This window comes from Mus caroli, chromosome 14, assembly GCF_900094665.2.
Source record: "Mus caroli chromosome 14, CAROLI_EIJ_v1.1, whole genome shotgun sequence".
Lineage (NCBI taxonomy): Eukaryota > Metazoa > Chordata > Mammalia > Rodentia > Muridae > Mus > Mus caroli.
The window spans coordinates 27,065,813-27,070,264 of record NC_034583.1 but is presented as its reverse complement, the minus strand read 5'-3'; the positions used below and the strand labels follow the sequence as shown (position 1 = coordinate 27,070,264).

Here is a 4,452-nt window from a genome sequence, read left to right as displayed (position 1 = left end):
AAAAGTTAAAAAAAAAAAACAGAAGAAAAAACTGCAAGCCATCAGCAGTTGTAATTTATTTAATGAACTAGTTTTTGTTTATGCTCCTTACATTTTTAGGTGCTGGGCACTGAAACTTGGGAATGCTAGGCAAATGCTCTACCGTTGAGATACAAACCCAGCCCTGGGTTTTTTGAGACCACTTTGTAACCCAAGCATCCTACCCTTTGAACGGCTCCATTATTTTAAAGTAATTTCCTTTTCTTACACGAGGTGGAGCTGTCGCACTGGCAACAGAGACGCATCCTTGCGCGAGGGAGATGCATGCTCTTTGCTGAGAAGTGAAGTCACAGCTTTGAGGTCCTGCTTAGCTCTCAGGTCCACTAAAGTCCTCCAGAGCTTTGAGAACCTACCATTGGGCCTGGGCACCTCCCCCCAACCCCCATCCCCGGGCGCAGGACCCAGCTGAGCCTCTGCATCTGCATTTCCAGCTTCTCTGGTCGTTTCTGGCTACAAAGGTTTAGACTTTCTGGACCTGGGAAATCAGGAGAAAGGCAAGAGCTAAACTGGGGAGAAGGATGGAGATGCAGTTTTAAGAGGCCTGGCTGAGGAAAAGGCACGGAAACCCAGCGTCCTGCTATTGGAGCCAATTGTTAAGCGGGGGCCCAGGGCGTCTCAAGAAGGGCGAGTTCCGGTAGAATGGCCAAGTCTGAGCCTGGGGTGCCAATTCGGGTCCCTGCTGGCCTCAATACACTGGACGCCCGGTGGAGAAGGATGCCAAAGCTACACTGTAGAGGAGTCCAGCGAGCTTAGGAGGTGAGTGTAGAAAACAGGTGATTTAGGTTCAGCAGGGTACGGGGATGGGGGAGGTGGAGGGGGGGGATGGGGGTGAGGGAACGTAGAGTCCAGAGAAGTTCAATTTGTCCTCTTTGGGAGTCTGAGCTTCATGGGCAAGCTGGTATTCTGGGTATCCAAAGATACCTACCTTCGAGAAAAGGAAAAGTAGAGGCTGGGGATCAGGTCTCTGTGGACCAGAAGATGCCTTGAGCATCAAGAAGCTCCCGGTGGCCTTGTGCCTTCTTCACACCAAAGTGTGGAGTGCAGGAGTCAGGGCCTGGAAGATAGGCATCACCTGGGAGAGGAAAAATAAAGGCATCAACAGGGCAAACTCCACTGTCTGTGGGTCCAGGTTAGGAGCAGAGGAAATGGCTTACAGAACGGTGCAAAGGGGGACCAGACCCAGGCCCGTGAATCAGGAGAGTGTGAATGACCCGGATCTGATCTCTCTACTCTCCCCAACAGAAGACTTACGGAACAGCATATCAAATCTGGGATGAGAAAAGAATGAGGAACTTTGTCTTAAAGCATCTTTACCTGGGGATGGAGAGGTGGCTTTGTGGTTAAAAGCACTCGCCTGCTCTTCCAGAGGACCCAGATTCAATTCCTAGCACTCAGGTCACAGCCCATAGCAGTCTATAGCTCCAGTTCCAAGGAATCTGACGCCCTCTTCTGGACTCTGTGAGCACTGCTTGAACATGGTACACATCATAGATGAAGGCAAAACACCCATAAAATAAAAATACTCATAAACCGGGCAGTGGTGGCACACGCCTTTAATCCCAGCACTTGGGAGGCAGGGGCAGGCAGATTTCTGAGTTCAAAGCTAGCCTGTTCTACAGAGTGAGTTCCAGGACAACCAGGGCTACACAGAGAAACCCTGTCTCAAAACAAAACAAAACGAAACGAAACAACAGCGACAACAAAAATACACATAAAAGGAAAATAAAGAATCTTTCCCAGAGTTTAGCAAGAAAAGAGGCTAGTTGCTAATGATCTCTACTAACCCGGAATAGCACACACATCCATAACCAGCTGTTACCACCAGAGGTGGTTTGAATATGCTTGGCCCTGGAAAATGGCACTACTTAGAGGTGTCGCCTTGTTGGCGGAAGTGTGTCACTGGGGAGTGGGCTTCGAGGTCTCCTAGTGCTCAGGCTCCACCCAGTGTGGACCGGGAATCTCCTACTTGCTTCCTGGGGATCGAGAGCACTCTCTGCTCCTCCAGCACCAAGTCTGCCTGCATGCTGGCAAGTTTCCACCATGTTGATAATAGACTGAACCTCTGAAACTGTAAGCCAGCCCCAATTCAATGTTTTCCTTTATAAGAGTTGCCTTGGTCATGGTGTCCCATCACAGCAATGAAATTCTAACTAAGACAGGAGTGAGGTGGTTTGAATAGGTTTGGCCCCTATAGAATCATCCCTCTGAATGCTTAGCCCACAGGCAGTGGTGCTATTAGGAGGTGTAGCCTTATTGGAGTATGTGTGACTTTGTTGGACGAAGTGTGTCATTGAGGGGGTGGGCTTTGAGGTCTCCTATGCTCAAGCTCTGCCCAGTGAGGGGGGATTCAGATCCCCTCCTGGGCGCCTGAAGAAGCTGGTCTCCTTCTGACTCAGCTCCTTCTCCAGCACCACGTCTACCTGCCAGGCTGCCAGGCTTCCTGCCATGATGATAATGGACTGAGCCTCTGAAACTGCAAGCCAGCCCCAGTGAAATGTTTCTTTTATAAGGGTTGCTTTGATCATGGTGTCTCTTCACAGAAATAAAACCCTAAGACACCATCCTATACCCACATGATCCATTCAACATTTGTCATAGGTGATAAGTTGCTTTCAACTCAGCTGGTTTGGTCATATTAATAATATGTAATATTAGAGCTAACTTTAGTAATATTAGAGCTAACTCTGCCACACCCACATGCACACGCATATACAGGCCATATGCACACGCACACACACACACACAGGTATAACATGTGTAAACACACACCCAACACATGCACACATACATACATACCACATCCACACAGCACATGTGCACACACCTCACAGGCACATTAGTCTGGATTAGGGTCATGGCCGGCCACGAGGGAGAAATGGAAAGCTATTTAACACCAGAACTGTAATTCCTCTTAGCTTGTAAAAAGCTGCCTACATGGGGAATTTAAGGCATAGTAAGATTGATTATATTGTTTTCTTAAAGGCAAGTTAAATTTAAACAAGCTGAGTACACACTTGTGTGAACAGATGAATACATAGTTTTACATGCTCTCAAAGCATATAATTAACTTGGTTACAAGGGCAGGTAAAAGTTCAGTTTGAAAAGGCAGGTTACAAGAGGCATTTCCCCCCCTAAAAAAGCATTTCTACATAGTTCCTGATATTTTCCTATTAAATATTTTACAGCTTTGCTCCCAGTCTGGAAACCACTCTTTCACCCTCCTGAAAATGTCCTCAAAGCCCCTGCTTGGGTCACATGCTAAAGGCTTTGATCTACAGCAGTACCCTCGAGTTCCCTTTTATATGCTTTCTGATACCCGCCGTAGTTTCTTTTTTGATGCCTATGCTAATTTGAAATATGCTTTTTAGCTTTTATTAACAATTACAAGGCGCCATGCTCCCAGCTCTTTGGGCGGGATTGGTTGAGCCTTGTTTGACTTGTATGTGATGAAGCTTTGTGTTTCCTGAGAGTAATAGATTATATTTCTATTTTGTGAATCATCCTTGAATGTTGTATACACTCACTTAGCATAATTTGATTTTAATCAGGATTCCTTCCAGCCAAATAGTAGTAAGATTTAAGAGCTTAAACTTCCGTCCCTTTAGTGATCTCCCATATTTACAGGCTAGCGTGTTCACTTCCTTTTACCCCTCCCCAATCCACCGTTGACGTTCGTATCACCACTCTTACTGTTTAGCAAAATGCTCCTTTGGACTTCACGGCATCCTTACTTATTTCTTCCCTTCTCGTTTTCTTCCAACTCACTACCTGTGGCAGCTGGAATCAAAATGGCCCCCACAGAACCGATCATAGGAAGCAACAGTATTAAGAGGTGTGGTCTTGTTGGAGTGGGTGTGGCCTGGCTGGAGGAAGTATGTCTGGGTCTCTTCCGGCTGCCTTCAGATCAAGATGCAGAACTCTCAGCTAGTTCTCCAGCACCATGTCAGACTCATGCTGCCGTGCCTCCTGCCATGGCGATAATGGGCTAAATCTCTGAACTGTAAGCCAGCCCATTTGGTCAAATGTTTTTCTTTATAAGGGTTGCCGCGGTCATGGTATCTCTTCAGAGCAATTGAAACCCTAACTAAACATTTCTTTCTGGATTTATCTACCTTCTTTCTTAGGTCTACCCTACCCTGTTCCCAGGAAGACCCTTGGAGGAATAAACTCTGACACCATTCCCTATTGAACATATTTACATTTCACCCTTACCCCTGAGCAGTGCTTTAGGATGAATTTAATCTGGGTTATTTCATGGATTAAACCTAGGCATTCTGCAGACACTGTTCCCCCATCCCCCTAATACCTGCTCTTCTCTGTCTGTCTCCACACTCTATAACCCCAGGTGACCTCTGACCCTTCTTTTATCTGTTTATTTGTTTGAGGTAGAACCTTGAGTAACCAGGGCAACCT

General features: G+C 46.6%; 1 long non-coding RNA gene across 1 annotated transcript; it reads right to left on the bottom strand.

Moving 5' to 3' along the window:
- Window positions 1-570: 570 nt before the first annotated feature.
- Window positions 571-3,788, bottom strand: LOC110309818. Its single transcript, XR_002379748.1, has 3 exons — window positions 3,730-3,788; window positions 965-1,111; window positions 571-787 (listed from the first exon to the last, which is right to left on the bottom strand). It is a non-coding gene; the product is annotated as an uncharacterized LOC110309818 (long non-coding RNA).
- Between the last annotated feature and the right edge of the window lie 664 nt (window positions 3,789-4,452).